This window comes from Podarcis gaigeae (assembly GCF_964106915.1).
Source record: "Podarcis gaigeae genome assembly, chromosome: 1".
NCBI lineage: Eukaryota > Metazoa > Chordata > Lepidosauria > Squamata > Lacertidae > Podarcis > Podarcis gaigeae.
In genome coordinates, this window is record NC_139678.1 from 74,661,415 (window position 1) to 74,686,998 (window position 25,584).

The window sequence follows — 25,584 nt, forward strand, 5'->3', positions numbered from 1 at the left end:
AAATATTAGTAGGTAGTGAAAAATTCAACTGCACTCCACAAAAACCTGGAGGCAGGTGGGTGGGTGGGGGAGGGGATTTAGGACATATTATCTAGGCTGAAAGGCCATGCATAGGAAAAGACAGGGACATGCTGTCCAAATAGGAAGTAGAGGCCACACAAAAAGGTGACTCTAGACCTGACAGGAACAAATATTTCTGGGTTAGGCTTCTGGAATAATTGTCAAAGGCAAGAAATTAAATAGCCTTAAGCACAATAGGAAAATGACTTGTTCACAGATATGTCCACCGTAAAAACAAAAGGATGTGAGACTAAGCCTCAGGCTTGCATGACAAGTAACCTTTAAGGCAGGGATGGGAAACCTCAGGCCCAGACATCAAATGTGGGTCCCTCAGAACTCTCCCACAAACCATACCACTTACCAACCCTGCATTTATGTATTTATTTATTTTAAAATATTTATACCACTATATCATTAAAAAATTCAAAGTATTATACAATAATATATTTATATAACAAAACCAAACCAACAAATTTAAAATCAGAGACCAACAACTAACTATAAAAGGAGACAGATTCTTGGTTGCCTGCGTATGTCTCGTGGCACAGGAAAGTTTCCAGCAGGCATTTAAAGGCTGGAACAGAAGGCACCTGCTGAGTTCATTGGTAGAAAATTCCATTTTCGTACTGCTGGAGCTTCTAAAACAGACATGGTAGCCAGGTAAGGGCATTTCCTTCCAAGAAGATGGTATGGTAATTTTGAGATACAATTGTTCAATGGCAGCCTTATTAGGCATTATCTGTCCTTTTGTTAAGCATATTCCTTGCCCTTCTCTGAGATGGTTTGTCTTGCTTGCCACACTTGCCGTTATGCCTGCAGAGGCTGTCGCCCAAAGCTACTTATAACCAGTGCTCTTCTCAGCATGGACAAGACTTTCTTCATCAGTTATGTAAGTGATGTGAAGTGAGAAGAGGGTCCCTTTTATGTCAAGAAGAGTCCTAGGTGTAAAGGAGGCCTCTTGGTCCTGCTTATGGCATCCTTTGGGACATTATTTATTATTCTGTATCCCACCCTAGGGATACCAAGGAGGTTGTGGTGGAGAACATGTCCTCTTCTTTGAACATTTTGTGGTAACTTAAGTTGAAATAGTGTGACTGGTCCAAGCAGAGATCTGAACACACATCTCTGCGGTACCAAGAGGTTCATTCAGTAAGTGTCCTTCAGATTAATCCTTTTTTAAATAAACGGATCCCTCCTTATTTGGATACAGGGAACTCTTGCCACCTGCCAAATGTTCGTTACACTTTTCTCCCTTATGGGAGCAGAAGGAAAGATTCGAATGGATATCCTGTCCTTCATCTTTGCAAATCTCTTGTCCTTTTGCAGCCATTGAAGATAGCGTGGGAACAACACATTAATATTTCCATTGTTAAGCTATATATAGATCCTCCCCCTACAGTATTTATATATTCTTACATCATATAACCATTATAAAAAAGAAAGTGATTGAAACTGCTGAATAATGTAAGAATGATCGCCTGTACATTAGTTCCGCTGTCATGGACATTACCCGTAGCTCTTTGAGATTTCTGTATCTCTTATTCCGCCCCGTGTCATGTGGCATCTATGGTGACATTACAGTAGTGAAAAGCTCATTTAATAAAACAGTAACTTTTCTAGTGTATTGAGCTCAGTAATTATATAACAGAGAAGCCTTAGCAGACATTGCATTGTGTTTAGGCGCTTGTCTATTGGTTTGCTGCTGCTCATTTTCCATTCCTTTAGGACTTAAATGTAGCCAGTGTCATTTTGTGTAACTATTTGGACAAGATTCTCATTTTTAAATTCACAAGCAAATATTTTCTTCCTGAAATATGGGCCTATCAATGAATGACAACCACTCCTATTTTCAAATGATCTTACGCAAGAACTGGAGAATAACCTTGAATAAAGGTAAAGGTAAAGGTACCCCTGCCCGTACGGGCCAGTCTTGCCAGACTCTGGGGTTGGTGCGCCCATCTCACTCTAGAGGCCAGGGGCCAGCGCTGTCCGGAGACACTTCCGGGTCACGTGGCCAGCGTGACATCGCTGCTCTGGCCAGAGCCAGAGCCAGAGCCGCACACGGAAACGCCGTTTACCTTCCCGCTGGTAAGCGGTCCCTATTTATCTACTTGCACCCGGAGGTGCTTTCGAACTGCTAGGTTGGCAGGCGCTGGGACCAAGCAGCGGGAGCGCACCCCGCCGCAGGGATTCGAACCGCCGACCTTTCGATCGGCAAGTCCTAGGCGCTGAGGCTTTTACCAACAGCGCCACCTGCGTCCCTTTATAACCTTGAATACTATCACCAAAATTTCACCAAAATTTCCTCTCGCCTTTGATAATTTTTGGACACAGTTTATTTTCTCAGTAATTGAAGGGAAAATTTTTGGGGCCAAATACAGCAGAAATGTCTGGCACAACCATGGTTTACGTTTAGAAAAGAACCTCAAGTCCTTAACAAAGTAAATCCTTGTTCTTTGGACGATACTGCAGAGAGACCCATTACTTGACTTTTTAAAGGTACCTCGTAAGGTGCAATACTGTCCTGTGAAGTCACAAAGTAGATCTGAAGGGGGGGGGGGAATGAAATACCTTTGAAAATTAAATTCTGTGAATTTCCAAATTTCACCATACCAAGTTTGAAAGGATTTAAAATCCAGAATTTAAATCTGCATTTTGGATGTTATATAAATATATATAAAATAAAAGCATACATAAGCCTAAAGATAGATTACACACACACACAGTGGTACCTTGGGTTACAGATGCTTCAGGTTACAGACTCCACTAACCCAGAAATAGTACCTCGGGTTAAGAACTTTACTTCAGGATGAGAACAGAAATTGTGGCGGTGGCAGTGGGAGGCCCCATTAGCTAAAGTGGTACCTCAGGTTAAGAACAGTTTCAGGTTAAGAACAGACCTCCAGAACGAATTAAATTCTTAACCCGAGGTACCACTCTCTCTCTCTCTCTCTCTCTCTCTATATATATATATTCTTTAGGCTTATTCATATTTCTTATATGCTTTTATTTTAATAGTCATCAAATATGGAATCTGATGAGCTGTCAGTAGTTAAAAACTAATCAACACTCCATGTTAGCCATCAAGTGCTCTCAGGTTCTAAATATTGCTGAAGGTTTTCTGTCAAATGCTTTCAGATATTAAATGCTGTTGAATGCCAACCATGAAATACTGTTAAATACAACAGAGCAGTGATTTTTAACCTGTCTCTTGGGAGAACTCTGGATTCCTTGAATCTCTTCTCTGGGGTGCTTTTCCTTCATGAGAAGATGAATAATGTCAGACAAGGTTTCTGAAAAACAAACAAACCAAAAAAACACAATTCCCACTGTTATGCATCTGCTTTGCAATGTTCTGATGCTATAATTTTCTTTTCAGAGTGTTCTTAGGGCACACTCACAGTTGTCAAACACACATGGACTGAGTGTGCCCCTTAGAACCCTGGAATCCTTTGCACTCAGAGAATCTTTGATTTTAAAGTACCTTGGGACTAACCTAGTGTGCTATCTGCTGCTCAGGGCAGGAATCTTGCAACTACAGCCTCCCTGCCAGATAGCGATGTATTGGAATCCTCCATAGCAGATGTACAGGGATTCCTTGGCAGAAGCTATCAGCACTGCTAAGTAGCAACACCACTGCGTGTTAGCTATCAAGTACTGTCAAAAATATAAACTGTCAGGTGTCAGACCTTGAATTCCAGTATCAATGAGTGAAAAATACAATATTCATTCTGCCTGAATATTCATTATGCCTGAATTTGCCCTTTCCCCCCACTCCTCCCTCCATATCTGTTTACCTTTTGTATCTTGCTGTAAGGCTAAGAGCAAGAACTATGTTCATTATCAATTGTAAGTCATTTTGAGAGGCTTTTTCACCTGATATATGGGGTGAAAGTATTTTAAATAAAATAAACAAATAAATTGGTCCTGACAATGGTCTCCTCCTCATGTTGCATCCCGGAACATCATCTTGCTCCTAAATCTGCCTGTTGTACTAGGGTTGAAGTGACTTATTGATTTCCTTTCCTATCCAAAGGGATGAATGCAAGGGTGACAAACCATATCTGTTTTGAGGAGGGTAAACAAACTGTCAGATCATTTTCTAATGTAACTTATTTAACCTCAGTAGCTTCCCTTTGATCTGGCGGTCACCATATCAGCTGCTGTCTCCTTTTTATAGCTTGCACAGGTACCTGCAAAATACTGCTGCTGTCCTAGCACTTCAAGTTAGTTGGCACCCTACCTCCTAATTTGTATATTCTGGCCTGCCACAGCTAGAGAGCTGCTCCCTCCTTCAGCCTCCCTTTAGTGATCATGAGGGTTTAAGTGACTTTGGAGCGAGTGCCAGTTAGCCAGATTGTGCTGGTGTGTTGTACGGCCACAATACAGCATGGTGGTGCATGTCAAACAAGATACGCTCAAGTAGCCCTGCACAAAGTAAGAGACTGCCCCAGTCACACAGAGTGTACAGGGAACATGGTGATGCTGTTCCAGTGCTTTTTTTCTGTTGTGATTGACTCCCACTGCCTCAGATGGGTCCCTGCACTTGGTTGAGCGTGCCAGCCTAGCCTTCCACTCAAGTTCCGTAAGGAGTTGTTTAGCTTATGGTTTTTATAGGCATTTAACACACATTTGATGCAATTCTAATGTTCAAAACTGCCCCGGTGAAAATGTGAGTCTGGTCCTTCACTTAATCCTGTTGACAAGTGATGTAGTGGTCATTTTTGAAGTGCAGAAACTCAGCCCCTAGGCTATAGCTATGCCCCCAAGAGTGTGTCCAAAATTGCAGGTAGCTGGGTTGATCCTCTATCAATCAATCTGTATCAGCACACATGGGCACAGGTGTGGACAACCTTTGATCTCCCAGATGTTGCTGAAAGGCAACTTCCATCAGCCCCAGCAAGCATGGCCAATGGCCAAGGACAATGGCAACTGTAGTTCAGCAACTCTGGAAGGCCAAAGTTTCCCCACACTGGGCATAGCATAATAGCCAATTTATCAGAAAAAGCACAAATACTATCCTAATTTGCACAGTTTCCTGGCAGTAAGCTCCACTGAACCCAGGAGTGAGTGCTTATGTCTGACCACATATAAAAGACACTGAGCTTTAATGTCATGAACTGGCAGGCCTATGGGAAAGGGGAGGAGGAAGAGGATCCCGGCAAGGGGGGTAGCTGGGACTGGGACACACCAGGGCAAGCTGAGGATGGGGAAGGAGAAGTTAGTGTTGGAAGTACTCATGGGGTGACAGAGGAGGATGAAGGGATGGAGGTTGGTATGCAGGAGCCAGAGCAGCAGGACTCATCACCAGAGACTGAGGGGCCCCTATCTCCACATATATGGTGGGTTCTGAGGCACACGGAGCAGTGAGTGGGGTGCTCCAGGTGGCAGAGACAGGCAATGGCCCACAGTCCAGCTCAAGTGAGATCAGGTGGGGCTCACTTGTTCTGGTACGTGATTCCCCAGCTGGAGTAGGCTTGGAGCAGGTGGGGGGTCATACGCATCATCAAGCACAGATGCTGCAATTAGCAGGCATAGTACAAAAGGGTAGCAGAGCTGAGGTGCTGTGGCTGCTCATTTGCCTTGTCTAGGACTCTCCTGCACCTCCACAGGACTGTACTTTGGGCTTGACGCTGGGCTGCATCCTGACTTCGGACTTGAATTGACCCTAAACCTCATTTCCTGAGCTTCGGCTTTTCAGCATTTGATCTTGGACTGTGGACTTTGTGGGTGCTGATCAACCCTCAGATTTTGAAATCGGTCTTGGCACACTGTCTGGCTGCCAGGTAGGCCAGGGGATTAAGATGTTGATCAAAAGATCTTCAGCCAGCTGAAAGGTAACATTTAACTGTTGATCAGAAATCCAAGCCATCTTGCAAAGACACCTTGCCTCTTAAACCACTAGTGTGAAGTAGGAACGCCATCAAAAAAAATGTAAGAAGGGATAGGTTTGGACTTAATGGCACCACTTCCTCATCCTGCCCCTTCCACATTCTGTCTCCACCTGCATCTGATTTGAAGAAGCCTTTCTGTGGGATAAACCCACAGGACTTGCCAATCAGAAGGTCAGTGGTTCAAATCCCCGCGACGGGGTGAGCTCCCATTGCTCAGTCCCTGCTCCTGCCAACCTAGCAGTTCGAAAGCATGTCAAAGTGCAAGTAGATAAATAGGTACTGCTCCAGCGGGAAGGTAAACGGCGTTTCCGTGAGCTGCTCTGGTTTGCCAGAAGTGGCTTAGTCATGCTGGCCACATGACCCGGAAGCTGTACGCCGGCTCCCTTGGCCAGTAAAGCGAGATGAGCGCTGCAACCCCAGAGTCGCCAACGACTGGACCTTATGGTCAGGGTTCCCTTTGCCTTTACCTTTTCCACAATAAGTACTGCTGAGCAGAAAGTGAGTTAAGATGGCTGAGTCTGTCCTGTCCATTTTTGCTGGGCACAGCAGTCCATAGGGAGGTAGGTGGCTATGAGCAATGAATTATGTTGGATTCTGCTGTTGGATCCAACAATTGTGTTGGATTCCCAGCATGCAGACATTCATTAGTATAAATCCCATGGATCCTGTCAGGTACAGTGTTATTTTTACTCTTACAAATGCGATCTTTTGGGCTACTTTCCACACGGTTCAGAAACATCACAACCTTATTCCGTTCTCCTTAGCTAACTAATTTCTACTTTAATCTTTTCTTATTAATCTGCTGATATATGGGATGGGATTTTGAAAGCTGAAGGGGATTTGCATGCCGTTTTGAAAAGCAGCCTTAAGTCTCTGGTTGCTTGGCCATAGGCCTGCTGTATTGTTTAACTCCTGCCGTACCTGCACATGGTTGTTCTGTGTGGCCTCAGAGCTGAAGCTGCTGTTTTACTTCAGCTGGATTTACTGGCATAGAAAGCACACGTCACTGACATGCTGTAGGAAAACAATGTCCGTGCTCTGAGGTGGTTTCAACGGCGGAAGGCAGGGGGAGCAGCAAAGAAAAGAGGCATATTAGATGTAGCTGCTGAAGGTGCAGCTGACAGAAAAAGGTGACAATGGCAGATCCCAAATAGTATTAAATGAGAAATGATTTGGTGAAATGGTTTTTGGCTTCTTCCTTGCCCTATTGGACAAGCATGACTTCTGTGAAATATGATCAGCTTCATAAGCAAAAGCTTTTATTTGGCGATTTAACATTACAATACAGGATGCACATGTGTACAGTTTTCTGTTTGAAGGTCTACATGGTCTAAGCCTAGTTTAAGGCTAAAGGATGCTAAGAAAATAGATCAGGGACCTTGAAGATGCTCATCAGCATCACCTGGACAGAAGTCTGAACAGGTGCAGAGGTCACTAGGTCACAATTTCCCCATTCCAGCGAGTGCTGTGTATTTCTATTTAAAATCCAAGCTTTGCAATCGAGGCAATTTTATGCTTCCCCTGCCCTGTCTCTCTAGATGAGTTAAATGCCTACCTACAATATAGAGAAGTTGCTATTTACACGCCACTCTAAACTGTTCAACCATAACTGCTAAGCCTATTCGTATTTGGAATTCTCAGCGAGCTCTAGTATCTAAAGGTATATTACCTCACATCCTCCCTAGACCCATTTTCATGTGGCAAATTTATAGCCCCCCCACTTTCTCATACATACATAAAAGCCAGGATTTTCCCAATTTAAATCTTTTCTCTGCTCATTATCTAAATCTAGTACCTAAGATTTCTTAGAATAATTAGTACCATTAGTTACCTTGGCCACAGGCTAATGATTGAAAGCTATCTGGTTGACGCATAATATTCTCCATTTTGATAATTGGTGAACAAATGTCTGAATTACTCACTCTAATACTGGATTTAATCTAATATTTGATTTTATATTGCTGTTGTTTTTGAGTCTTGTGCTGTTTCCTTGTTCTTATTAGAGTCAATGGATCTCACCCCCCCCCCCAAATCTCCCCAACAGGATCTATAATGCCTGTAAATGTAATCATATTATTCCCCCCAATAAAAAAGTTAATTAAAAAAAAAACTTTAAACATGCAGGCATAAAACACTCCATATCCTATGCCTATACTTTGGTAGACTTCATCCTCCATGGAGACTACTAGGGGCCAGATTCAACTAATGGGTCCCACTAGTGGAAACCCATGCAAGGATTTCCATTAGCACAATAGGACTTTCTCTCCCCCAAACCCAACTCCTCACACTGGAGAGTCAGGAGGACCTCCAGTACAGCAGGCAGAGAAGAGGAGAAGGAACACTATTCCACCAGGCAGCCAGAAATATTTGTGCTTGCAGAGAATTTTCTTAGTACTACACTGAAGCCCTCCCATTGCCTGCAAAGTTCATTCACTTTTGTCAAAAGGGGGGGGGGGTTGGTCATGTTTTTAATATCCCAATAATGAAGTGGGATGCCTAGAGAGGGAACAGAACCTTATTTTTTCCTGAAGTAGACTTGGACCCTGAATCAAGACACCCTCCAAAGCACATCAGGCTCAGGCAGACTGTTTCCAAAAACTCCAAACTGGTGTCTGAACCAAATCTTGCGGTTGTTGCATGCTCTTACTATTTCCATAGCCCTAAGAGACAAAAATGTGCTTTAAAATAGAAGAACAATGAAGAAATGTGATATTATAATAATGCTGAATTCTGCACCCCTTTCCAAATTCCATACTTGAGAAATGCGATTGCCAAAATTCATGGAATACGTTCCACCCTGACATGTTTATTTCCCCATTTTTTAAATGCTCCCAGTTATATTTAACTATTCCTTTATGTTGTGAGAGAACTGCCCTCATTCTGATTTGGCTTCTAGACTTAAACCAGAGTGAGTCCCTATGAGGGATTTTTTTACCTCAGTTTCTTGCTGATTAGTTGTCACCCTGGGAAACTCATAGCCAGGCAATAACTGAAGCTGCTAGCAAAGTGGAGCAGCCAAATTGTGAGACTGCGTATTATTGTGTCAGCTGTGTATTATTATAGCTTATTATTAGCATTGAGGGGCTGCGTCTACATGGTGTAGTGGACCTTTGCCAAGCAGTTGTTCAGCATGCAATGCTTTGTGAATGACACTTGGATTGCTTTCCCCAGCTCCTCCCCAGCAACTTTGGTCATGGTGTTACAGCGCAGTCTGCAGCTGCTGCACTTCTCTTGACACAACATTGCATGGAGAACACCGTGCCAAGTGTGCATGTCAGCTTGAAGTGACCCACATTGCACCAGCGTTGGCTCCATTATGAGACACTAATCAGTTTCAAGGGTGTGTTTGCATCATCATCTCTTTTCATGTTGCCTTGGAAGGCTTCTGTCCTTATACTTTTGTTATTGTTTAGCCCTGAGCCAAATTTTAATGAGATTTGATTCTCACTGATGGCAAAAGTTGCTGTTTCATAGTGGGCGGAAAAAAAGTTGTCCAAATCCCCAACCATATTTTCTTTTTCTTGCACTTCCCCCCCCCCTTGCACTTGCATGCATCCTCTGATCTCCTGCGGTGTTTGAGGGCAGGAGGGGAGAAAGGAAGAGGAAACACACTGCTATTCCACTGGTAATTGGTCTGACATTTCCTGCCTTGCCATGCTGCACTTGTGGTTTCATTGATTGCCAGCACGGCATGGCAAGACTTTTGTCTTCAGCCAGCTCTAGTTGTATACATGACTTGCTGGGGCAGAATGCAGATGGGAATGTGCATTCTGATACACATGCAAGCACATATCTCTTTGGGGAAAAAATATATTTCACATGGATGACAACCAGGTTTGAATGCACATCCTGATGTTGGTGTCACCCATGCAGTCTCCTTTCACTTCCTTTTATCGGGATCTGCATTAGGATCTGTATTCAAATGCACATTTCTATCCATGTTCTGCCATAGCTGGTCAGTGAAGGGCTAAGGTAGATCATACAAGAAACATGTGATAACATTTCAAGTGCCTGGTTTCTTAAAGTGGGAGAGGGAAAGCAGGGCAGGCCTGTAGTCCCCTTATAGTACAACCATTCTTGAAATGGTTGAACAGTCAATTCTCCTCCTCATGGAACTCTGGGAATGGTTGCTCTGTGAGGGGAATTAGGGTCTCCTAACAATGAAGGGTGCTGTGGGGTAAACCACAGAGCCTAGGACTTGCTGATCAGAAGGTCGGCGGTTCGAATCCCCGTGACGGGGTGAGCTCCCATTGCTCAGTCCCTGCTTCTGCCAACCTAGCAGTTCGAAAGCACGTCAAAGTCCCTCGGCCAATAAAGCAAGATGAGCGCCGCAACCCCAGAGTCGGTCACGACTGGACCTAATGGCCAGGGGTCCCTTTACCTTTACCTTTAACAATGCTTAGCATTCTTAACAAACTACAGTTCCCAGGATTCTTTGGGGGGGGGAGCCATGACTAACATGATACGACACTGCTTTAAATGTACAGTTCAGATACAACTTAATATACAGTATGTGACCCCAATCATTCTGCATCATGGTTCCTGCTCTGTGAAGCAGAAGTTATAAGCTGCTGAAGGAATATTTACAGTGCAGACTGTAAATAGTATACTGTACTATTGTCGAATAACATTACTCAAATCACCCTGCATCACAGTTCCTACTCTGCGAAGCAGACTCTAACATTCCTGTAGAGCTGCTGCAAGGATATTTGCAATGCAAATGTAAAATATCATACTATACTATTGTACTATATGGGAAAGTAGATGAAAGGTCTTCCCTGTCACTTTGCACACTCCTGTCTTGATAACTCAGACCCTTCACAACCATAATTCAAGGTGTCTTCCCCCCTCCTTTTCAGCTTGAAATGCCTGTGAACAAGCTGCATCCCCTCCTCCTTGCAGAAGTGTCCTGCTATGGCCTTGACCACTGATGCCCAAGAGGCTTGGGAGTTTGCTTGAAACAAAAGGAAAATATTGCGAAAGGCAGTGGTGTCGAATAATGCTCCTATTTAGTAGGAATTTTTCTCTCCCCCCCCCCCTTGCATTCTCAGGCAGCACCTGCTGTGTGAGGCTGCTGGCCAGCTCCGCTGAGCCTCTGTGATAAAACAAACAAAAACAGCAGGCAAAAAATTCCTCTTTATAACGCCTGTTATCCTCAGGCTACCTTGTAGCACTCCCTGGTTTTCTCTCCCTTTCCCACCCCTTCCACTCTTCCATCCATCAGCTCTCGTAATGCAAGTGCCTGTTATGAAGGGTTTCTGCTCATGGGTCAAGGGACAGTGCAGGAAGAGTCCCCTTCTTGCTTAAAAAGTATGTCACGCGCACAACACACACTTTTTCTTAAGATATGTAAGAATGCTGACAGAACTCTCCGCCCAAAGGAAAAGAATGAAGTGTTATCACTTCAGTAGCAAATTAGAATAGAAATGGGTTGGAATGAAAATGGCAGAGGAGGAAATTATGACATGGGGAGGAAAAGTTCCAGATGTCTTTCTAATGGCTGGATCATATTTTACATGGGGAAATGGATTTGCCGCTTCTCCAGCACAATGCAGCTGGTGAATATCCATGATGCTTAAAGAGGAGCCCTGTGCCAGTATATATGCGGTAGGAACATGCTAGGAAGGGGAGCCAAATTGTAATTCATCTGCATGGGTCCACTTTATGACACTTTGTGTTTGCAGACATGCATTTCTCAAAATTAAAACAAAACCGCATTATTATCCACCAGGAAATATTTGATGAAGCAACAGCAGCAGCAAGTTTATATGCCATGTAAAGTGTGGATCAACAAAGGGAAGGGTGGGGAAAGAAACAATTATTCACAGAATATGTTGAATAAATCAGCAGATAAGATCCTGTCTAGCATACCAGTATCAATGGACCATTACTGCTGGAGGTCTAATGCTGGTACCATGACCCATCAACAGACCTCCTCCAGTGATATAGAAGCATCTATCAGGAGCTCCCATGCTAGTGGTTGTCCCTTGTTGTGGCACAGATGTATTTGCACAAATCCTAGTCTGTTCAATACAGAGAGGGATGAGAAACAGGCTTTCTAGCATTCCTGTTGTCTTTCTCATGCACAGAGCCTTTCTATCAAAGCCAGTACCACTGGTTGTCAGAAGAAGAACCAGGTGATCAGGTGACACTTAGTAAAGATTTGTATGGTTAACACTGTGTGATGTTGCTGCTGGATGGTGTTCTTTCCTTTTGGAGCATTGTGGACCTTGCAGCGCAAAGAGTCACTCCTCTTGCTTATATAGCACTGGAACAACGTGGTACTCCTGCTTTTCTCTTCTTGGTTGCCTGGCAGTGCTCTGCTTCTGGAAATATTAGAATGATTAAGAGAAAGAGAAAATAGTAATAATTTTGTTCAGAATTGAAACACTTTGGTTATTTACTGGCAAAAGAAGACACATATATCTATAAATATCTACTCGTTTAGCTCTTACAGTCAATTTGTTATTACAAATGTACTGTGGTAGCCTGTTATATATGTTGTGAACCACCCTGAGATCTATGGATGAAGGGCAGTGTACAAATGTTAACAACAACAACAACAACAACAACAACTGCTGTCAATTGTGCTCCATCACCTCAATCACAGGGTCTGTATTCCTTGGATTCTTGGTTCCCAGAGTTAAACCTCAGCCCTTGCAGGCATTTGTCCAGTTGTTTTATCTGGGCACAAGGCAAACCTTTTCCTTAGATATTGGCCATGAAGGGACTGCACTCTGTCTACCCAGTCAGGCTCTTGGTATGGCTGCTGTATTGTGATCTCCTGGAGCCAGTGGGCACAATAGATATTTATGCTGACAGCTACAGCCTCTTATTGAGTGTAATACTGGAACACAAGAAGCAGAACAACTAGGAGAGGTGATCACATGATTTGGGGCCACTGGATGTAGGATGCTATTGCTTGCATCAGATGCTAATGGTGGGCTTTCTGCTCATCCTTTGCAAGCAATGCAAGTGAGAAGAGAGAAAGAGGTAACAGGAAAGACCAGAGCTTTCTTAGAGAAAGAGTCAGAGGCGGAGCTAGCTGCTCTGGCACCTGGAGCGGCGCACATGCTGTGCACCCAGGGGCGTGGCTAGCCCACGGTGAGCATCCCAATGGGGCAGTGCGGCAATGTCACGCCCCTCAGGGATGACACCCAGGGTGCACCGCACCCACCTCACCCCCCTTCCTCCGCCAGTGGAAAGAGTATCCCAGTTGGATGCAAAGTGGGGGAAATCATACCTAGAGCAGCCACATGGTGGTATATTTCAAGAATCAGGCTGGAATCCAAGCACAAAAATTCAGGAAATAAGACATCAGTAGGACATGATTGGCTAGTGCATGATGCTTTGTTTGAGAATGACTAGTATTAACATCATTAAAAACACAATTCCTTGTCTGTTATACTTGCAAACATGTGCATAGAAAACCAGGCACCACCCTTTCCGTGGCAAGTTCCCCTTGCACCTGAAGGAAGAGTTGCTGTGGGAAAGTGCCAGGTGGGGAAAGGGTTAAACACCCTCCCTCCACTCCCACTGCTCTGCTTTGCCCTGGCAGCAGGGGCTGTTGGGATTTTGTTGTGCATTTTTGTGTGTCATATGCAGCCCCACCCACTGCATACACAGAACGTTCATTTTAAAAAGGAACTAGTTCTAACACAAGTTTATCCCATCCAAACTAAAACTAGTTCTAAACAAAGTAAACATCTTCAGTCCAAGTTCATACAGATGAGCTCAGAAGAGAATTCTCCTTTTCAGCCCTCTGCCAACTGCTGGATAATTCCACTTCATTCTCTTCTACTCAGATATCTAGAGAAACATGTGGGATTTCATCACCTGCAGATACGATGGAGAATTTTACGAGGGCATTAACTTGCATGGTGGCACTGGCAGCAATAGGTCCTCTTGCCTTGCCAACTCAATAGAACCAAAAAGCAGGAGGGCTAGATTAACTACGCAGAGTTACTCTAACACCACAAGTGACGTATGCTTCATAACCACCCTGACACATCCCTAAACCACCAGTGCAGATAAGGCCTAACCACTTTTTCCTTTGCGACACAATACATGGGTAAAGGCTCTGGTGTTATTATTTTGCTCATTAATGGTTGCATTTACGCACAGACTGACCCAGGATCCCATGTAAGATCATCATTTTGGTGATGACCAGAAAACAGCTTACTATTGCCTTGGTAAATTGATGCCCTTCCCTAATGCATGTGGCTACCCTGGAACATGTCTTACAACACACATGCCTCGGGTAAACAAGCATTATCATGTGTTTTTATTCTGTTTTTCCTTCCTCTAAGTCAGACACAGTGCATTCGTCTTTCCCTCCCAGCTCTGTAATTTTAGCCTAGGGTTACCACTTAGAAAGTCAGATTGGTGCAAACTCATATAATTACTGTCTTCATTGTGATGCATAGGCCTGATGGCGAGGAACATTAAAAAAAAGAAGAAAAAGAAAACCCTATTATGAATACCAGAGCTTAGGCTGTATGTTAGTTCATATGCTGGCAGTTTGTACGTACCTGTTTACCAGCTGGGGCATTTCCCAAATCATTCAGTAAGGATTAACCGGCGCATTATTCACACCATAAATTGACAGTGTTGGTGCTTTGAACATGGTAACATGGTGTATGCTTGTTGTTGTTCTATCATTTAGCAAGAAGGTATTTAAAGAGAAACTTCACGTTCACCAAATCTTCCTATATACATGGAAATCGAAGTCTTCCACCACACAGCCCACATTGGAGGATCTGCAGTGCCATATCACCAGCCTGGTTTTGCATGCAGTCAGAGTGCAGCCCCTCCAGTGGAGGGTTTCTTGCACCTCATCGCAATCTAGATTTACATGAGCAAACGTTTACCGCACACCCGTCCACCACAAGGAGCCCAAACTATACATTTACAATCCTCTCTCTCCTCGCTTTCTTTTTCTAAATGATTAATAAGAGGATGTGGTCTTTAAAGTCTGCAAGTGAGCCCAATGTGCTGACAAAGCAATAGGCTGCCTCTTCCAGGTCACCCGGCAGCAAGCCCACATCTTTGTGAAAACACAAGAATGGCAGGGATTTATTTAAGGAATTCAGAGTCCGAGACACAAGCATTTTTGCCCTTCAGACCCTAGCAACTGTGCATCTGCAGTGGTCTCCAGCGACTGCCATAGAGAGGAGGAGCAGCTGGTTGGCAGACGCACAGCTTTGAAAACAACTTTTTAATATGCAGACATCAACCCATATCCCATTTTATACAGTTGTCTCTGGCGTGCAGCAAAATGGATCGGATGACAAAACAGAGGGCCATAAACGTCTCTGATTTGAATGCAAAAGTGAAACATCCTTCCAGTTAACACCGCACCTGAGCATGCTCTGAATTCTTTCATGTGTATTTCAATATAGCACAAAAATTCCTCCCCCAGTCTTTTGAGCATATTAGAATTCTGTCAATGGGTGGCCCAAGCACCTGTTGTCTGGCAGAAGCGTTACATAAGCCATTGCATGCTCGGGATGATTCCTTTGATATCTGTCACTGTGGCACATGTTTCTCAGCACACAAAAGAGGGATAAAAATCAAGGGGAGTAAGGAATACCAAAAATGTTTATTCTTTGTTTAAAAAAACAACACACACACACACACCAGACTTTTTTATTGCTGGAAGTGAGACTCCCCCCCCCCCCCAGGCAATCAGCAGGAAGACAGATAAATAAATAAATATCTGGCAATCAAATTTTCATTGAGAAAAACTTTATATGCCCTCAACATGTGTATGTTAAGTTATTTGGGGACACACTCTCTCTGTTTTTAGCCTGAGGGCTGGGCAACCACCTGGGCAAACTTCTGGGTCCACAGGCAGTAGTGGGCCAATCAACAAACGTGAATGTTACCTTTATACAGTAGGCTAGTTTCTACAGATATTCACCCACCCCTCTGCTCTAGCCTCCATCTAAGAACGTAAGCAGCACTATCAGCGTTCAAGGAGGCATTCTGGAAGGTGAAAGCACTAAGAGAAGGTGCAGAGCAGGGCTAGTGGGCATGGGCTTGGGCCAGGGGCAGATTTTGGTAATATGGCACCCTGAGAGAGGACAAATTTTGCTGTCCCCTGCCCATGAAATATTTCTTACGTTCACAATAATTCCTATTCCTACAGTTGCCTTTTCTGGATCATCTCAGTAGGTACCCATATAAATGTATTATTATTATTATTATTATTATTATTATTATTATTATTACTATTATTTATTTAGCAACCCCTCAACTTGGCACCTTGTGGGGCAGGGGAGCCACCTGCACCACCCTAAATCCATGCATTTGGTCCCTCAAGTCTGAGATTCCCCAATATTGTGTTAAATTATTCAGACTTTTTGTTTCTGGCCCTGGATATGTGTGCAGGCACTCATGGCCCCCGAGGTAGCTGGCTGGCCTCTGTTCTTTCCATTGTATGATTCTCAATGACAGTAACTCTCAGTACTTGCAGTTGTCTCAGAGCAGACTTCGAAAAAATATATATGACACAGTGAACTCCATAGTGTGGAATTCACAGTGCAGCCTAGAAATCCTGACAAAAATGCCCTCCGTATGTGCTCTTTATTTGTGAAAATGGAGCCTCTTAATATGAAAGGAAGACTATGTGGTTTGGTGGATTGGAAACTGAATATAAATTGGGGTGAATGCAGTGTGCTGTGCAAATTAAATGTGCAGTATGCATGATAGCAGGGGGTGAACCTGTTTGGCTCTGCCTTCCAGTTCTGCATACACATGGCAGCCATGATGTCCCATCACCACCACCTGAGCACTTCCAGTTTGGAGTCTTCCCATAGAAAAGAGAGTGTCTCCTCTACTGAGAGTCCAGGGGGAAACTGGCAAGGTTTCAGATTTGTTATAATTAATGGACAGACCAGATGCATTAGTGAAGTGCTCAATTACCCTCGGAGAGGCAGGGAAGGATGTGGCGTGGCAATATTAATAACAAAGAATGCTGTATCATCTGGAAATAGTGCCAGTTCGTGATGCATGCCTTTAATGGCCACCTCCAGTAAATTCTGAATGGTTCCTCAATTCAATGGTTAAGGGTCCAATAAACAGGACTAAAAGCAGCAGGGATTAGAACCACTCTTGCTGGGCACTCCTTTGCAATCGGAAGTTCCACTTGACTTTGGCCATTACTGGCATTTAGGGAGTTTCAAATTTGGCCTCATACCCATTTTTTTTTTTTTAATGAGGAGCTGCTTCCGCTTCAGAAACACCCATTCTATGCAGACATCTGAAAATTATTCAGTGCTCAGAAGACGTCAAGGGGCAATTTACTATAAAATATTTAGGTCTCACCTTATTGTCAATAATTTCTCTCCAAGGACTAAGCAGATCTGGTCCAGATGAACATAGGACATAATCAAGGGATGGGGAAAGTTGTGTCCTTCCTGTTATTGTTGGACTCCAAATCCTAGCAGCCCCGCCAGCATGGCCAATGGCCAGGCACAATGAAAGCTGCAGTCTGGAGGGCCACAGATTCCCCTGGCCATGGATTCCCCAACCCTTCACTTCTGTGCATGATCTGGGAAGTCCAGTTTCATATTGCTGTCAAGAGTGCTGATCCCCTGCTAGCCATTATGGAAAGGAGGTGGGAAAGCTTAGGCTTATCTTCTTTGAAAAGGTGAAGTGTACACTTCTAAACCAACTCACATGGACGTAAGTGAGCACCTTGAGCATATTTGATTAGCAAGGGAAGAAATGTGGGGAGTTGACATGTCCCTGTATCTACCATCTTGGTTCCCACTGTAGATACAGTGAAAGATAGAAAAATAGGTGTTACAGTAAGTGTCACACTTTTTAACCAAAGAGAGAGACTCACCATGAAGTTTGAGTTTGGGTTTGATATCCCGCTTTATCACAACCTGAAGGAGTCTCAAAGCGGCTCACATTCTCCTTTCCCTTCCTCCCCCACAACAAACACTCTGTGAGGTGAGTGGGGCTGAGAGACTTCAAAGAAGTGTGACTGGCCCAAGGTCACCCAGCAGCTGCACGTGGAGGAGCGGAGACACAAACCCGGTTCACCAGATTACGAGTTACAGTAAGTGCGGCACTTTTTAGCAACAACAAACAGGTGCCAGTACTGTGTACCCTCAAGTACCCCCTGAAAAAAAAGGCACTGGAGACATGTGTGCAGAGAAATAAGATAAAATAGTACCCATCAGCTTCTCTTGAAATGAGCAGCTGATAGAGAGTAACAGAAAGGAAGCAAAGATAAATAGAAAGAAATTTCAAAGAGAGCCCTTAATTAGTTAAGGTGAGCTGAGTCAGCCAATGATCTACACAATCCCACATCCCATTTTGTGGCCTTTACAGAGCCACCCTCGGACATCTTCCTAACTAAGATCAGTTGGTGGCCCACTCCTCACATCAAGGTGCATAATACCCCTAAACATGCTCAGAACTGATCTTAAAGAAACATTTTCTTTCCAGCCAGTAAGTGGATTAAATATAATATGTGTCCTGTTTTTTTTTGTTTTTTGTTCCATAGGGATCACAAATATAATATGTGTCCTTTTTTTTGTTCCACAGCGGCCCCCAAACTCCAAGAACTGATGCTGTACCAAATTTAAGTATCTGCTATAAGGCACACACTATACCCCATTGGTTTCTGAATACTTTACCCCCATTTTTTGCCACATTTATCCACGAGAAATTATGTGCAGCCTGATCTGATGTTGTGTTCTGGGTCTGATGTAGACTCTTACAAAGAAAGTAGCAAACTGGACCACGGATAACTCCAAGTGAGCAACTTGCTCCAACAAAGGATGTGAGGTCTCGACCTAAAGCATAATCATCTCCCCATCTTCAGCAGTTAGCTCAGCACTCAGCACTTGTATCTGGTGCCTTGGCAGCCTCTGACTCTGTGTCTGCATTACTGCTAGATTCAGGGGTCATGGCACCTATCCATGTGGGATAGCAGTAATGGAGTGGCAAATTCAGAAGTTCAAGGTCTCTTTGTGGTAGCCACAGCCTTTTCCCTTTTACCGTTACGACCCCTCATAGCCACTTCTGAGTTTATGCAACCTTCTAAGATTATACACTAATATTATAATTATGTAATCATAACAGTTAGGGATGCATTGCAAGAATCAATGCACATCTCCATGTGTTGCCTCTCAGCTAGCTCTACTATTTTCTGTGCATGCACTCCTGAAAGCAGTCACAGCAGGTGGGACAGGGCACCACTCCTGGGTTGCCTCTCTAGCTGATGTGGTGCTGCCACTCACCAGGACTAGGATAGTGTAGTGCAGGACAGGGCAGCAGGAAGGGCGAGGGAACACTGAATTGGTGGGAATGGGTGCAGGTGTGCATGGATATGTGCTCATGCTTCCACCACCATGCCCTGCACTGTCCTATCCTGGTCTCTGCAAGTGGCGGTGCCACTGCAGCTGAGAGTACAGCACAGTAGAAGCACTCCTTCAAGCACAAACTGTGAGTGCCTGAAAGCATAAACTGCAACATCTGAATTCTGAGAATGTCAGTGTTTAAGGGCCCTCCAGACTGCAGCTTTCATTGTGCCTGAGCAGTGGCCATGCTGGCTGGGGCTGCTGGGATTTGGAGTCCAACAATAACAAGAAGGACACAACTTTCCCCATCCCTTGATTATGTCCTATGTTCATCTGGACCAGATCAGTTTAAGGGCTCTTCATCCTGAGACTAATTTGCCTTTTGTAACAGTTGGCTAAGTGAGTAGGGTTTGAAGTGTTTTTAATTTGATGATAGAACAGAACTCTGGGAGAGTTGTGATAGTGTGGCATCCCTGAAATTGGTGGCCAAGCTGACATTCTGAGATAGCAAATATTGCCCCTCCATTAAAACCATGACCTGGGCTGAATCCAAACTTCTAATCAGCCCGCAAAAGGCTCCACTTCAGCCTACTTAATTCTTCAAACCATCCGCTCCTGACCTTTTTTACAGCCAATATTTTTCAACAAAGATTTCCAAGATTTCTTTGCCTGCTCTTCTAACTGCCCTTTGAAAAGAGTGTTATCCATCCAGATGTTCAAGAGGGGGAGGAAAATACTGGAGCTCTCCAAGATGCTCTAGCAAATCTTTTGCTTTCTCCATCAGATGCTTCCCACTCCTCTCACTCTGCAGCTGACTAGCTGTGCAAAGACCGCCAAGATAGCAAGGCTGGGTAGATAAGGAGTCCAGCGCAGCTGGATGGGGGAGAAACAAGTAAAAGTATATGGAGTGTGCTGGAGACAACAGTGAGATGTGCCCCCATTTCTTCTATAATATATTTTAGCAAGTTTTTAAGAATCAATAAAATGCATTCAATTGAATTCATCTGAATTCAGCAAACCCCAGAGCTTCCCCACACACATTGCATGTAAGAAAAGAGTTACATTTAGCTAAACAGATTGACAACAGGGTACATAAGTTACCAAAAGGAATTGTTGGATGCTGAACACTTTTTGCCCCCTAAGAGGACGTTCTTCTCTGTGTGCTTCTTCCAGCACTATTTTGCAAGATCTGAATGCACATTCATTTATTGGTTATGTTTCACAGCCTGCCCTTCAATCAGATTGTCAAGGCAGCTTACAACAAAATATTTTAAAATTGCCACAAAATAACAAGCACGTGAAAAATAAGCTAAACCAGCACATCTCTAAAAGTGGCGTAAAATACAATTCAGAACGAAACAGATAGTCAAAAGTTTGAAAATATGAGGAAGTAAACCTGGTGGTAGAAGGAGATACTAGGTGAGCCTTTCTGAGGAGATTGTTCCATAGACAGGGCAGAATCACTGAAAAAGCCATCCCCACAGCAAACACTGGCCTATCTATGCATTCCTCAGTGTGATGCAGATGTATGGGAACTTTGGCCCAGATTTTGCTCTCATCAACTCCACCAAGCATGGTCACTGACAGTGGCGTAGCGTGGGGGGCGCGGGGGGGCGGCCGCACCCGGCGCAACATGGGGGGGGCGCACTCGCAATCGCAGCTCTCTAGTGGAAGAGACTCGAGTGCTAAAATCCACGGGTTAGGGGGTGCAAATTACTTGCCTTGCCCCGGGTGCTGACAACCCACGCTACGCCACTGGTCACTGATCAGGAATGATGGAAGTTGTAGTTCAGCAAAATCTGGAGGGTCATGTGCTTCCCATTCCTGGTGTAATGGCTCCTTGTCCACTTCTGATTCCTGGTCAGAACACTGCTGGAAGGCTTGAAGAGTGATCTTGCTGGAGATGCTCCAGCTGTGGATTTCCTACATACAGCCTCAGTGATTGTAACTAGATTTCCTGTGTGGGCCTCTCTAACATCATAATTTTTATTCTGTGCCCTGTGCAAATCAAGTGAGAAGAGCCCATTCTGTTTCAGAGGGCAGAATTCAGCTCGAGAGTCCCATCAGTGGAATTCCTGTGCAAGGAACTTCTCTTCTCTTCATCAATGGGGCTTTCCCCACTGTCCTCCCCCTGCCCCTCCATCACATGAAGGAAGGAGAGGGGGACAATATCAAAATGCTTGTGCTGACAGAAAGATCAAAAAGAGCACAACCCTGACTTCTTCCCACTGCAGATCTATTTGCATTCCCAATAGACCTGTATGCATGCTTTGGAATGAGTCCCACTGAATTCAGCAGGATGTATTTCTTGCACTGAAGCTACATCAGCTAAGGCTTTCTTTTTTAAAAAAAAATCCTATAGCACAGACAGTCAGAAGGTATGTAGATCGGAACCTACTGGTAGGTATATGGATGATGGGCTATTGTTTAACAATAGCAACAACTAACAGACTTATTCAAAAAAGATTGGGCTGCTGAAACGAGGCTAGCTTGAGGGAAAATGAGGAGTTGATTTTTTATTGAAAGAATACCGAGAACTCAGTTCTGAGCCTAAGTACAAATGCCTGGCCTGAATGCCTGCTCAGGGGTATCCTGCTCTTTGATTCCAGATGGTGTGTCTACCCTCTGAGACACTATTTTGCACTTGACTCCAGTGAGTAGATCTGAGGGGATCCAGTGAAAGACAATCCTGAAGACTGCTCACCACTGTCCTATAGTACAGAGAGTGCATGAGGACTGGATACTTAAGTAGAGCAACTCAGATGCCTAATAGCTATTGGATAGTCCTGCACTACAGAAATCTGACTTAGGACAGCTCGACTGGTAAAGAAAAAAACTGTTTATATGAGTTGTATGTGCGACATAACATTGTGCCACCAGAGGGCGGCGTGGAGTCCTGTTTTTCTCTACCTGTTTTCCCTGTTTAAATTTACAACGCTTTAAACTGAAACACTTCTTGGATGTGTCTAGATCCAGCCCAACTCCCTTTTAAAGCCATCTAAGCTAGTGGTTGCCACATGACTTTGCCCAAGTGCTTGTCATCATACTTGGCCTGGAAGCTGAAGTTAAGAGGGGTCAAAATATCGGTTTCAAGCAGAGTAAAAACAAAATATACCAGCATCCCTTGTTGATTCTTAGTACTTTTATGGCCAGTGAAATCTCAAAAAGAGCAGTTGACTGTAAAAGGCTGTGGTGCATGCGCGTGCATGCGCGGAATTAACTGTACTTGGCCACTTTGGAAAGAAAAAATCAAATTCAATCTCTTTAAATGCTGTCAATACTTGATAATACAGAAGCTGACTGGTGGAGTCCTTCAGTCACTACCCATTCCCACTGTAAATAACAAATAGTAAAAGTGGGGGTCTGGGACTTAGCCATTAATTAGGGGGTGAGAAGCATGGCTGGTTTCTCTATTTGCAAACTTAGCCACCTCTCTTGTTGTTCAGTGTAACTGAATTAGAGCTGGCAAGGTGAGCCTTGCTAATGTCTCTTCAGAAGTTAATAAGCCAGTGGAGCACAGTGTCCTAGGTTGGCCAGTATCAGGTCCTGTAATTTTAGACGATTTCGCTGCCCTTTTTAGCAGTGCTGTAAGATATCTGTAGAAAGAACCATTAAAAATACAAACAGAGCTTGTGTGTTAGAAACAACTGGACCATAAAGGAGGATTTTTGGGCAGGAAGGAAACCAAAAGTATTAGAGCTGTGGAGTTTAAAGCACTCTAGCAGCCACTATTCTAGTCAGCAACACTTCTACACTTTTACTTTATAGTTAAAAGGCCCCTGTTGAACCTGAGCTGCTACATTACAGCAGATAAAATTTTAGATACTTTTAATTTAACTTAGAAACTCTCCCTGATCCATACAGCACATACTCCAGAAGGCACTCCATATTCCCCCTGGGGAAAATGGTTTAAAGGACAATGTGCACTTCATGGTGTCTATAAAAGACTGTAAGGAGAAAATTTGGTAAAATAGGTTCAACACCTGTGGTTATAACAGAGCAGAATGAAAATGCATGGGATAGATATGGTGCCAAGTATAATATAAAGCTCTTGTCAGCAGCTAGTTTTCCTAATGGGACATTTAAAGAAGGGAGTAAGGAATGGTGGAAAAGCAGGGATAGTGGCAAAGATCTTAAAATGCACTGCCCACTAGTTCTATTGCCACAATTGCTACTCTGCCCAAAAGGCTCTTTAGTTTCTAGATTAGTAACTAAACATCACTCAAGGGATGTTCAGATTTGTCCAAGTGATCTCCAGTGGGTGGCAAGATATGCTTTTGGGAGTGTACCTTCTTTCTCAAGTGACTCCTCTGCCAAAACAAAACAAAACAGTAAAGTCCAAACAGGGCCCCTAGAAAGACCACGAAATGAGGAAAGGGGTGTATTTTGCTGTAGGAGATTATGTCCCCAGTTTGATTCAGCACTGGCTATTATGAACAGTGGTATTGTGTTGGAATACTCAATGCTTGCTTTTCAAGATAATGACCCAAATCCACACACTATTTAAGCCAATTAAAATAAATGGTCTTAAGTGCAGCTAAGTTTGTAGCCCAATGGGTGGAACCAGCTCTTAATGAAATCCATAGGAAAATTCCCCTCAAAAAACTGAGCAAAATTGTTCACAAACCAAAGTCCTTAACAGATTGAAGTGCAGGTGTACATACAGAGTGTACAATGGTAAGGTATGTAGAGCTGCTGATGGTGTGATTGGACTTGTTTGCTTTTTAAAAAATTGCTGGTTATTTTGCTTGTTAGTTTTCACAGAGTTACATCACCACTTCCTAAGCTAATGCCTCTTCATCTTAAAAGGCATCTTGTTAGGGCTCCTGACCATGTCATTGCATTCTTCTCCTCCGCACCCATGAGATAATATCAGCAGGCTTTGTTGCCAGTTTTGAATCACCAAATTGTTCTGTTGCCTTGAGAGGCTAAAATTCAGGAGACAATATCTGAGCCAGAATTCAACACATGAGGCATCTTAGAAAGGGCAAACTAATGGATGCACCCACAGACTAATCGATGGGGACATGGCAATTGGTGATTGGCTTGCGCATGTGCAAATCATCACATGAAAAATTAGTGAAGGGAAGTTATGCTTATTTATTAAATTTTAGACCACCTTTCATCCGAAAATCTCAGGGTGGTTTGCCACATAAAGAAGCAACACTGTACCATGCACGGTCCTTTTAACATACTTATCGTAAGAGTTTGTACAGTGGTACCTCAGGTTAAGAACAGTTTCAGGTTAAGAACAGACCTCCAGAATGAATTAAATTCTTAACCTGAGGTACCACTTTAGCTAATGGAGCCTCCCACCACTGCCACACTGCCGCCATGCAATTTCTGTTCTCATCCTGAAGCAAAATTTCAGGATTTCTGTTCTTAACCCGAGGTACTATTTCTGGGTTAGCAGAGTCTGTAACCTGAAGCGTCTGTAACCCGAGGTACCACTGTACAATGATGCGTGAATATTAATTCAGCCATGATACTGCGATGTTGCCTCCTGAATTATTCCATAGTTTAATAATGTGCTGTGTGAAGAAGCACTTGCTTTAGTCTGTTTTTAACTTACAAACCCATTGACAAGACTAAGATTCTAAAGACAATTGCCACAATCCAGCATTCTACACTACAGTCCTGTACATGTGTGTGAAATGTTCCCATTCATTATTGTGGGTGGGGCAATCCATGAGCACTAAAAAATAAAAATAAGAAAAGCACACACAGCTTCATTCCCAAGAAGCAGGGAAGATGTATAAGGGAGTGAGAGAATTTTTCTGTGTACACTGCAGCTGCCCCATCCCTTCATAAGGTTTGGATGTATGTTTAAATTCATGAAGTCTAAAGTCCACTACGAGACCTTTCATAAAAGCCGTGCTTCCTTTTGAACTGATGCTTGCTGCTGCCTATTGGGAAGTGAGGAGGGGTAGAAATGTTTTTGATGATTCATCGACCTCCAGATGCCAAGCTACCAAACACTTGTCGGGTTCAGCTACACAAGTCGCAACTGGTCAGCCCCACCTTTTCAGCAAAGTCAAGTGGACATTTCTGGAGAATATCTGTGGTGTGAGAAATAACTGCACAGTGTCCATATCAGCTTCTCTGGCATATCTTGAGAGATATGCAGGTGCTTAGATAGTAGATGCAAACACATTTTCACTGAGGTCAGCATTCCCAAGCTAATGGAGGTCTGTCTGTGGAGGGGGAAAGCCTCTTGCTCTCCGGTTTCCCCTAGGAAAAATATTATTATTATTTTTTTAAAAAATAATATTGGCTAAGCTCTTTCCTCAGAACTTTGTTTATGGGGGATG

At 43.6% G+C, this 25,584-nt stretch overlaps 1 long non-coding RNA gene across 1 annotated transcript in view; it reads right to left on the bottom strand.

The window, feature by feature from the left end:
• Positions 1–577: 577 nt before the first annotated feature.
• The window catches only part of LOC310837417, a 201,657-nt gene continuing 176,650 nt past the window's right edge, over positions 578–25,584 (bottom strand). Inside the window, exons 2-4 of the long non-coding RNA XR_014560533.1 lie at positions 3,265–3,353; positions 2,331–2,605; positions 578–1,942 (exon numbers count right to left, since the gene is read on the bottom strand). This is a non-coding gene — a long non-coding RNA (uncharacterized lncRNA). The remainder of the gene's footprint in view (positions 1,943–2,330; positions 2,606–3,264; positions 3,354–25,584) is intronic.